Source organism: Manis javanica, chromosome 5, assembly GCF_040802235.1.
Source record: "Manis javanica isolate MJ-LG chromosome 5, MJ_LKY, whole genome shotgun sequence".
Taxonomy (NCBI): domain Eukaryota; kingdom Metazoa; phylum Chordata; class Mammalia; order Pholidota; family Manidae; genus Manis; species Manis javanica.
This window is the reverse complement of record NC_133160.1, coordinates 18,977,099-18,989,127: the sequence shown is the minus strand read 5'-3', so window position 1 is coordinate 18,989,127 and position 12,029 is coordinate 18,977,099. Positions and strand designations below refer to the sequence as shown.

Below are 12,029 nucleotides of genomic sequence, written 5' to 3'. Positions count from 1 at the left end.
ACTCTGACCTCTACTTCCATCATCACATCATCTGACTCTGACCCTTCTGTCCCCCTTTCACTTTTAAGGACCCACATGATTACACTGGAGTCATGCAGATAACCCAGGATAATCTCTCCATCTCAAGATCCTTAACTTAGTCACATCTGTAAAGTCCCTTTTGCCACGTGAGGTCATATATTCATAGGTTTTGGAAATTAGGTTGTGGATATCTTTAGGGGATGCTATTCAGCCTATCACTCTATCTGTCTATATCTATCTATCTATCTATCTATCTATCTATCTATCTATCTATCTATCTATCTATCATCTATCTATCTATCTATCTATCTATCTATCTATCTATCTGTCTAATCTATCCATCCATCTATCCATCCAAACATACATATATCTACCTACCTCCCAACCTACCTATTCTGGCTGTTCACCTAACCTCCCCTACCCTCCCTTAATCTCTGGGTTCCTTGTGATCCCCAAGACTATTAATACCGAATTCAGTATGAGTGCCTGACCTGAACATTCAGTGTGCCCAAGACTTAGCAGTTGAGTGAGTAGATGAATGTTGTTGCATTCCCTTTGTTAGGTAAAATAGAACAAAGAAATAACACTCTTACTTTCAGAACAGTAATTTTTCAAACTCCAGAGTTCTATAAATATTTTATTTGAATTTAATCTTTATTATATTCTTGAGTTTTAAAAACAAGGAAAGACATCACATACAGTCAAGTTTATTACATCCCAAATATTTTTTGTCCATCAGATTATATAGATTGTATGATCTGTCAGTGCTTTAAATGGAATTTATGAAATGAGTTTACAATAGTGTCTTTGTTCTCTCTTGTTTACTGAGAAGAGATTCTACTGCCAAAAAAATGTGCCAACCACGTCCTTGGACCAGCGCTGATTTGTCTGCTCTAAGCTAATGCTCTTGTGCATCAGTTCACAAAGTTACTGGGTCAGTTCTCCCTACCCTCTTCGTTTGTTCGTCTCAGTGGCCACTCACTTGGGTGTCATTTACTTACTCAACAAATTGCAGTGGGACTCTAAGCTCCCAGATGCCAGATGAGGGTTTATTCTCTTGACACATGTGTCTGTAGCACCCATCGTGGGCTGGCTCATTATAGGTGCTCATGAAATATTTGCTCAGTGAAAGAAATGCTCACTGCCTCACTGATGGGCACAGGGGTATCTCAGCCCTTGGGATGCAGAGACTGGTCCAGGAGGAAGACACAGGGCTGGTCCACCGCATTATGTTGCACTAACGCTGATGGGAAAGGTCTGAGTGGGGGTGACTGGAGTCAGTGTTGTCTTCGAATAAAGCTCCCCACAAAGTGAATGGGACAGAGTTTTCTCTTTCTATAAACTGAAGCTTAAAATCATATGATGTTGGCCTTGTGAGAAGGCTAATGACCCAGTCCTAGCAAGATAGCTCTGTTGGAACTCCTCCCTCCTCCTAAATATATTTCTGTTAATTCACGATTGTATAAAAAGTGCAAAAAATAGCAAGTGAAATCCACTTTTCCCTTCTACCTGTTTGGTGTGTATGCTGTAAAATTTTATGCTTCATAAATATATATGGACAACATATATATGATCTAATTCATATATGTAGTAATGTGTATACTACCTGTAGCATTTTATAGGAGACCTTTCTCACTTGATGATATCTGTTCATGGAAACACAGTGATCTATATTGTTCTCTGCAGGCTGTATGATACTTCATTTTGTGAGCAAACTGCACTTTAACCAGCCTCCTATGACAGACTTTTTCTTTTTCCTTTCTTTCCTCTTTTTGTCTGCTCTCCTAAACTTTACTGCATTGTCTTGGACAAATTGTGCACTTATGCTGAAGATAACCCCCCAGATTAAGAAACATCCAGTCCAAAGGTATGTACATTGAAAATTTGGAGCCATATTGCCCAGTGGTTTCCCAGGAAGGTCGTACCCAGCCACTCAGCAGCTGCCGGTTTGTTTCCTGATGCTGACATTCTTGGCTGGACGCTATTGCTCTTTTTAGTCTTTACTAGTATCTTTGCTTGATTTAACTCACCTATCTTTTACTATTAGTGCAGTTGAGTATCTTTTCACATGCTGAGTGTCTGATGGATCAGAGAGGCTGGAGGACCTCTTTTGAACCTAGTGTGACAGATCCCTTTCATCAAAGTGGCCAACTGCACACAGATAGCTTGTGGAATAAGTCATTTTTACAAATTTTATATATTTTGCTCTTGGGTAGCTCTGAGGTCTCTGCCATAAGAGTTAATGTCAAACAACCTCTCTGGATACCAAACACCTGTAAACCCCTAGGCACATGCCCCCTTATTGAACCCAAGCTCCAAATGGATCACCCACACACAGTTTAAATGTATCTGTGGTAGAAAAACAGCCTGAATCTCAGAGCCCAGCTTCACCACTTACCAGCTGTGGGACCCTGGGGAAGTTACTTAACTTCTCCAAGCCTCAGTTTCCTTTTCTGACCTATGCGTGCCCATGGTAGTGGTCCAAGGGAAGGCTCGTGGAGCTGACTCAGACAGGTTTGCTTTCATGTGATAGGTAAAGTCAGGCCTCCTGACTCCTTGGAGTGGTAGAAAGATTGGCATTTGATCCTACATCTCTTACTTGGTGCATCCCTCTGAGCTATTCCTTTATTTGCAAAGTAAGTGTCATTCTAATACTTGCTGTTGTCCACACACACCTCTTCCCAGACCTCCACCACCAACTGCCACCTCAGTGCTACAATCCCTGGGACCAGGCTGCAACCCTGATGCTTCCCACCACCTCTGCAGCCAAAGCGCTTGCAAACAAATTCTCTCCAGGGCTCAGCAGCAGAAGGGACCCAACTGACTCTTGCTTGCAAACCAGCAAAGGGCAGGTCCCTTCTGGCAGGGCTACAGATTTCCTCTCTTGGTTCAGAACAAAGCAGAAGGAGAAGGCTCTCATGGCGCTGAGGGCCCCCCACAACTCTGGGATTCTCCACCCTCACCCTCCCCTCCCATCAGGCATTGCCAGCTCCTCCCAGGTTGTCCAGCAGATGCTCATAGAATATGAGAATGTCTTTTTCTTGATACTTGCCAACCCTGGGTGATAGCAATCTTTTTTGGTATTTGCCAATCTGACAGGTGAAAATATTTCATCACTTTAATTTTCGTTTCCTTAGTTACTTGTGAGGGACAATATCTTTTCATATTGAGCATTGACATTTTATCCTCAGTGGCTGTTGATTCTTATCTGCTGTCTACTTTTCTATCAGACACTGTTTTGAGGGTATTTTTTCCTCATCGATTTCTAGGAACTCTCTATATAGACTAAGCGATAAATCCTTGTCATTTGTTGCAAAATTTCTTCTCAGCTGATCACTAACTTTGTTTATGGAGCCTTTCTTATACAGAAGTAGTAAATTTTGATGTAATCCAACCTCAGGTGCTTTCATTATGGCTTCTGGATTTTATTTTGCTTGGGGAGATGTTCCCCACCATCCCTTATTTCTTCTCAACTTTTTTCTCATCAAACCCAAATGCAGGCTCCTATCTACCCAGAGAAATTCCTTTGTACTTAGCAGCATAATAACCTACTGGGAGCTTTGCAAACCTCATTCCCTCCCTGGTGTGTACTCACTATTGCTTTAAAACTGAGTTCCAGCATCACCTCCCCCAGGAAGTCTTCTCTCCTCAGCCCCATCCCACTCTGGTCACTGCTCTGTCCCTTGGGGCTGTTCACCCATCTTAGGTGGTTTGTAGGCTGCTCTTTGGTGGAACACAGTTTTGCTTTGAAGTATTTGTTGCAGCACTTATCATAGGCCAAATATTTTGCATACATTACTTTAGCCTCCCAACCCTATGTGTTTGTTATCATCACCATCACCCCGGTTTTTCAGGGGAGCAGGAATATTGAGATACTTCCCCATGGTTCCCCATCAAGAGGACAGCCCCAGCCCCAGACAGGCTGACTCCAGAGCCTTGGGCCCTCAGCCACCATGCTAGATGTCTCCTGTTGCTGCCATAACAAATTGCCACAAATTTCATGGCTTATGCAACACCAATTTATTATTTTAGAGGTCTGGAAGCGAGAGGCCAAAATGGTGTCCCTGGGCTAAAATCAAGCATTGGCAGGGCTGTATTCTCTTCTGGAAGCTCGAGGGGAGACCCCACCTTCCAGCTTCTGGAGGCCACCCGGCTTCCTCAGCAACCGGGCCCCTTCCAACCTCAAAGCTGATGGTGGCCAGCTGGGAATTTCCCATGTCGCCATCTCTCTGGCTTTCACCCTCCTGCCTCTCTCTTTGTCAGCTGAGGACCTTCGGGATGACACTGGGCCCACCCAGGTCACCCAGGATAACCTCCCCAACTGGAGGTCAGCTGACTGGCAATGTTAATCCAATGTTAATCCCCTCTTGCCTTGAAAAGGAACATATTCACAGATTCTGGGGATTAGGACCTGGACACCTTTTTGCAGGGAGGATGGTATTCCTCTATGCTGCTTCTCCAAACCGTAGTCGCCTGCCTCCACCCCCAGGGGTCCATCCCTGCCTCAGCCCTCGGGAGCTGTGGCTTACACAGGTACATCAGGGTTGCCCAGGAGGCTTAAAGCCCAGATGGCTTCTCCCCACCCCAGAGCTTCTAATTCAGTACTTCTCAGTCTAGCACTGAGAATGGGCAGCACAGATTCACATATCCACGTTTTCTAGTTACTAAATCAAGCATCCAGTTTTAAATGCAACTCCATTAGAATTAAATCAAATTAAACTTTCAGTTCCTCATTTACACTAATCACATTTCAATGGCTCAGTAGCCACACGTGGCAAGTAATTACTGTATTGGCCAACACAGTTCTATATGTCACCAAGGACATATAAAGTTATATATATGTTATACAAAGTAATTTGATTAAGTGACTCGGGCAGGGACAAGCTACTGTCTACAACCTTGTTCAAAGGGAGGATCAAGCCTCAAACCCCTGCAAACTTGCAGGACCTCTCCAGCATGCGGCCAACACTCATCTTCCAATTGTTGTCACTTAGGGCTCCAGGATTATCATCCCTTCTAATTTTCTTTCCGAGAGAAATTGAAATTACAGAATTTTAAAATGTGAGACCTCCTCATGTTCAAATAATGGCGAGCTATGTTAAATGTGTTCAAATCCAGTGGGGATGGCCACTCTGCCACTTCAGAGGGAGACTGATCGAGCCCGATCTTCCGGCTGGGAACATTCATCTCAGAGGTCATGGACAGTTCGTTAATCTCCCCCAGCCATCTCAAAAATGCAGGCTGCCACTCCCAGGAGGGCTATGTGACAATTTCAAGGCAATACACCCATTCCCACCCCAATCTTGGAATTCTCTGGGCCATTCCCTGAATCCCAGTAGCATAAAGATGCTCCCAGCAGGGCTGCCCAGACCTGGCTGCACCGTGAAATCACCTGGGAAACTTCCAACGGTACTGATGCCCAGGTCCTATTTCCAGTGGCTTTGGTGCAGCTGGCAGGGAGTACGGCCTGGGCATTGGGACTTTGAAAGGCTCTCTGGGTGATTTTAAGGCACAGTCAGGATTGACAGCTACTGGTCTGTGGGCTTGGTCTCACACCTAGAATGCAGCTCCTCGGCCCCAGGGGTCTCCTACTTCTCTTGCTCTTGCCCACCTTGATCAGCTGAAGGGCACACTCCTAGCTGGACCTTTCTCTGTCTCCTGGCCCACACTCAGATCTGATTCAAGAAGATAAATAGTATGGATTATATTTCAAAATGTTTTTATTCTTGTCCATAGTACAAAATAGTTATGCTTGCAATTTTTACAATGCAGAGATCAGCTCTAGCAGAATTCTGATGTGGGAGAAATGAGAGCGTCACTGAACAATTCAAAGAATAAGCACACTGGCTGGAATGAGCCAGTCTTGTCTTAAGGGGACAGTTAAATGCCTTACAGGGATTTTAGGAGCTCAATTAAGGTGATACTCAAAAATGCAAACAAAGGATTTACCTTTTATGGTATCTCAGAGCTGCCCTGCTCCCATCGTGTCCCCACAGAAATTGCTTCCTAGATGGCAGGCAGTGTTGCTGAGTACTGATGTTCAGGTTGTGCACTGCATAAGAATGCTACATCCAAAGAGGCCCCACCCACAGTGTAGTGATGTACTAAGTTATGAGAGAGTACCTGTGTGGGTGTGGAGAAGCCAGACCTTCTGGCAAGACCTAAAGCAGCAGAGCCCACATTGGCACATAAGGCCATGTACATGTTCATGGGAGGGTATGGACCTACAAGTTCCCTGGCATATCTGTGTGCACATGGTTATGCCCTGAGATTGCCATTCAATCTCTGCTCTCTGAGGCCTGATTCCCACCCTTTCTTTAACTCAGAACCTGATGTGTCATTTCAGCTGGGGGTTGAGGTAGGGTGTGACCAGGTGTGTTCATGTGGTGTGTGTACCTAGCATCTGGGAATGTGTGTGAATGGGAGAGGTGGCCCATTGTTCCTCTTCCAAGCTGTTGAGGTTGTTCAGTAAGACACTAACAGCTATCCCTGTGTGACAAACAATCCCCAAACTGAACTGCAAAAATATAATTCATTAAAGCAGTGCTCATTATTCATGCCATGCATCTGCTGGACACTGAGGGTTAGCTGGTCTGACCTAGATTCTTCTGGGTGGCTCCACTTCAAACTGTAGGTCTGGCTGAACTTGCTCCTCCTGATGGTTTGGCTCTGGCCTGTGCCGTGTGTATTCTTCCTGGGACCCAGGCTGCAGCCATCCAGGGATAGCTCTTCCTGCAGTGGGAAGTGCGAGAGGGCCACCCCACCATGAAGGCACATTCAGTCCTTGGCTTCCTCCTGTCTGCTAACATTCCATTGGCCAAAGCATATCACGTGACCAAAGCCCAAGTCAATGGATGGTGTGTGTGTGTGTGTGTGTGTGTGTGTGTGTGTGTGTGTGTGTGTGTGTGTGTGTGTGTGTGTGTGTGTGTGTGTGTGTGTGTGTGTGTGTGTGTGTGTGTGTGTGTGTGTGTGTGTGTGTGTGTGTGTGTGTGTCAGTCAGGAGCCTCTGCATGGAGTAGGAGGAACTGCAAAGCCACATGATAAAGGCCTTAAGTGGAGGCAGGGATAATGAATAGAGAGCAGTAATTCAATCTACCCAGTACTAACTTATATGACAGAGAGACAACACAGGCTGCACACTTAGGATGTTTTTAGAGGAAGACATTTTCAAACATTGTAAAATACAGCAGTAGGACCAAAAATAACTGAGTTCCTACCAAAAGCCTCCTGCATTCCAGGGTCCAAACCATGGAAATGCCAGCTTTCCCTCCTTGTGTCTTTGCTGTGCCCTCTTCATAGTCAGGGATGGTTGTGACTGGGTGTGTCTGGTTCCTCTGAGCATTCAGCATGCCTCTGTCCTCATCCCACGCTGAACCGGAGGCTCATGTCCGCATTCTTCACATTGCCTGTAAAACAGTCCAATTCCTGAGGCATTGGCTGTTGATGTTGATTTCCTGGGTGTTTGGAGAGAAGACGAAAGACAGGGTCCCATCACACACCATTCCTCCATGGTGCCCACTCCTGGCAAGCCACTCATTCCCCTCTGTCCCTTCTTTGACTTCACCCCTTCTTCTTACTCACTCAGCCAAGTAAAGCTTGGCATTTCCCCAACAGTGACCACCTGTTGTTCCTCCAGCATGCCCTGTTGGGGATTTATCTCAATCCATCTCTCTATGATGTATCATCATCCAATGATAATCATGAGATGGGGGAATCTGCAAAGCAGAGCAGTTGATACAAGGCAGAGCTGGGGCTGAGTCCAGGCCAGTGGTGGTCCCTCCCTAACCACATGCTGCATCTGGCCAGGGGGGAAAAAAGAAAGTCACGATTAAGGGGAAAAGTTGCACAAAGGCTTATCGAATAGTGGTTGAGGACATGGCTGTGGGGCATAGAGGGAGAACGGTGTGTGTGGAGAGAGGCCTTTGCATTCCAGGAAGCTCTGAGCAGGTGGGAGGGCCACCCTGGCCATCTGACCCCGTAGGGTATTTTGTCCACACGCTGACCTCAAACCTCTGGCCACTCACTGCAGGACAGGAGCTAGATGCAGCTCACAGGCGGGGCAGGCTTGGGCAAATCGCTTGTCTGTCTGAATGGCAGGTGGGAAGTGCCCAGGAGCAACACATATTTACTGAAGCAGCATTTGTTGAGAACTTCCTGTTCCAGACTCTTGTGTATGTTAGCTTCTAGGAACTGGCCACGGTCAGGGCTCAATAAACATTCACTATCTGAATGAAGTAGCCCTTAGACCAAATGAGGCAGTCTCATATGAAGATGAGGAAGCCCAGGATTGCCAGGTTCACAAGCTCCCAAAGACCCTGTCACTAATAATTGACAGATCTAAGGATTCAAAGTACGTCCTGTCTGACACTTGAGCCAAAGTTCTTAACTTCCAAACAAATGGGTCTGGTTATCTATTGCTTAGTGGGCACGTAGTCAGTGCTCAGTAAATGCCTCAAAACATTACAAGTGGAGACAACTAATCGTGCCGCATTCTTAGGATCTGTGCGCTTTTCTGCCCACACTATGCACCAACGAAACATTGAAAACAAAACAAAAAAGTCAGCTGTGTCTGTGAAGCTCAGAACAGATTTTGCGGATGTGCAGAGGGCCTGTTCTTTCTCCAACAGGGGGACTGGTTGTCTCACAGCAACTGTGATCTTGGAACTTGACACCTTTAGAACTCCTTGGGTGTTATTTCATTTCTGCTCTTTCCTGCATCCCTGTCTGACCTCCTCAAAAAGTTCACCCAAAGAAATGATTGCTCCCCTCTCACCGCTTTGCTGTCAAAATGGTGACACAGTGGATGCCTTCTGTTTTTGTTTTGTCACCACAGTTTTCAAACTGTCACGAAAACACACAGATGCGGGTAATTTCAAAGTGAATCACAAAGCAACTAAGGAAACCGAACTGGGCGCCAGCATGGGGTACCAAACAGATTCACAGGAGGTGCGCTGACTAGCAGCTTTCTGGAAAAGCGTAAACAGAGCAGAACAGCCAATTTTATAATTAACTGGGAATCGGCCTCCAGTTAAGCTTCTGCTTGGTGAAAATGGCCAAGCTGTTGCCCAGGGAGAGCTGGTGCCCTGCCTCTTCCTTCAGGCACTGGCAGACCTGAGCTTCCTTAGCTTTTAGCTTTACCATATTTGAGTATGTTTCAGGATGGCAGCGTCTGTAGCTCAGAGTAGAGTTCACTGGGAAAAACGCACAGGCCAGGGTCTTAGGGTAAGGACAGGCCGTGTGCATAATGAACAAGGGAGCCCTTGTTCAAAAATTATTTAGAATTTCATGATGATGGTAGCAGAGCATTAAACCAAGCAGGAGGCCCTCCTATGCCTGGGGCCCTGTGCGAGTGTTCAGGTCATACATCCATGATGCTGGGCCCGGGTACCGGGTCACACCTCCACCTCCAGAGCTGGGAGACATGGAAGGGTGGGCTCTCAAGCTGTGGGCAAAACACAGCCTCAGGGACTCCAGGGCACAAGATCACAGAAGAAGGAGGCCAGGTAGGCAGCAGGAACAAAATCAACAACCCTGGCTGGAAAAACAACAAATTCATTAGAGCAATCCTTTTGGGAAGGCAATTTGGTAAGAGGTGTCACAAGCCCTTTGATTCAGTGATTCTTCTAGCTTGGTATTCTACTGTTATCTCTGCACAAAGGAACGAGGTGATAAATCTGAGGGTGCTTATTACAGTGTTACTTGTGATATTGACAAATGGAGACAACTGGAACATCTGTCAAAGGGGGATGGGTTAGAAACCATGCTGTCTCCCCTGCTGAGGGCATTTCAAGTCAAACGCACTGGGTGGGTGACCCTCTTGTGATTCAGCTGCTCAACAATATCATCTAGGACCCAGTTCTTAAAATTTCTGTTTATTGCTGTGCGTGGCATTCACTTTGTTCTAAGCCCAGATTCCCATCCCGTGACTGCCAACTCCTTGAGGCTACTTACTATTCACCCATATCTAGAGCAAGTTGTCTAGACCCCAGAATCCCCAACAGAAGTCCTGAGTGTCACCTTCCTTGAATCAAGTCCTGTGGCTGGAGGAATGCATATAATGATTCTTTCTTTTTCTTTTTTTTTAATATTAGCTTTATTGAGATATAATTCACATACCATGTAATTTGCCCATTTAAGGTTTTTTAGTATATTCACAGGGTTGTGCAACCACTATCACAATTGATCTTAGAACATCTCATCATCCCCCAAAAAATGCAGTGTTCATTAGCAGGCATTCACACAGTGGCCTTAATCAAAGTTCACCTGAACCTGCTTCTGCGACTAGGCTGGGAGGAGGTCATGGCTGCCACATAATGGCAGGGGTGCGGGGCATGAGTGGAAAGAATATTGGAAACGTGACCACAATGTCCCCCCTGCCTGTGCTCCACTCACTCGTGACATTGTGACATCCCTTTATCCTCCTCTTCCCCACGATGCTGATGGCCCCCTGCAAAGTGCCTGACACGGAGACTCGCCTTCCGTACCCGACACCAAGTTCTAATTTTGAGATTGGCTCTCATGCAACAAGAGAGGGCCAGATCGCATATAAAAGGGAGGCAATGGCCAGGATGGGGGAGGCCCAGTCTTGGCAGAGGGGACAAATTATGCAAAGACATGGAGGTCTGAGAGAGACTGGAGAGCTCAAAAATTCGTAACTAGAAAGCAAAGTTCATGCAGGGAAAAGGCAAATGATGAGGCTCATGTGTCTTGTTAAGCTCACGTTTCTAGCAGTCTCCTCTATATTTTTTCTCTGCTATTCAATGCATAAAAGTTCCTAAATTCCATAGGTCCTTCGTAGATTTTTCTCTCGCCCCACCCCGCAGAATCCTTCTTAATCTGAATACAATATTGATATCTTTATCCTTTTTGTTAGCATTTATTCAGTATTTGTCCATCTGTTTTACTTTGAACCTTTGCTCTTTTACATTACGTGTGCTTTTCCCCTCAGCCTCACTGAGATATACTTGGCATATAACACTGTGTAAATTTAAGGTGTGCAATGTGATGATTTGACATACAAATATATTGTAAATGATTACAATAAGGTTAGTTCAGATCTCCACCACCTCACATAATTACCTTTCGTGTGTGTGTGTGTGCATATAGTGAGAACATTTAGGATCTTCTTTCTTAGCAACCTTCAAGAATAACAGTATTGTTAACAGTATTGATAACTGTAGCCATTATGCTGTACATTAGATTCCCAGAACTTACTCATCTTATAACTGGAAGTTTGTGCCCTTTGACCACCATCTGCATGTTTCCCCAACCTCCAAGTTCCTGACAACCACCTCTGTTTTTATGACTTCAACTTTTTCAGACTCCACACACCAAGTGAGATCATAAAGAATTTGTCTTTCTCTATCCAACTTATTTCACTTAGCATAATGCCCTCAAGGTCAGTCCATGTTGTTGCAGTGGTGGAATTGCCAGTTCATGTGCCTGACAACTCCTCAGTCTCGTTTCAACACCTTGAGAGAATCCGATGGGCTTATTGCTCTGTAGATGTTGGCCTGTTCAGATCTGGCTGGAGGAGGGGAGGGTACAAGGTGGTCACATGTTATAAACAGAAAACTAGGGCTATGGAAGTCAGATGTTAGATTCACAGATGAGGGGTGGAGGTGGGGGGAGTGTAGACACTTAGGGTAACTATCCAGTGGGGTGAGTCAGGGGCTGCCCTGCCATTTCCTCACGTGTCTTGGTGTTTAATTCCCTTGTATTAATGTTCGCTCTGCCATATGTGTGTCAGAGATTGTTCACCTTGCCCAAGAAGTGGAAAGCAGCAGAGCCATCTGGCCCCTCTCCATCCTCTTCAGCATTATTTGTTCCCAAGTGGTTCTAAAGGGGCCATGGGTGAATGGGTCCATGTGCAGAGACTAATCTCATGTCTGGCACTCCCGAGAATCATGCTTGGGAAGCTCGCCCGGCTTCCAGAGGTCCCAGGAAGATTCCTGGAGAAGCACAAAGCCTTGGGCAGACCCCAGCACGGGCAGAGCTTTGCCTGACTT

At 45.8% G+C, this 12,029-nt stretch overlaps 1 protein-coding gene across 1 annotated transcript in view; it reads left to right on the top strand.

Annotated features, from left to right (window-relative positions):
• ADIG (adipogenin) overlaps positions 1 to 12,029 on the top strand; it is a 31,111-nt gene that overhangs the window by 11,329 nt on the left and 7,753 nt on the right. The gene's annotated exons all lie outside the window — the stretch shown is intronic.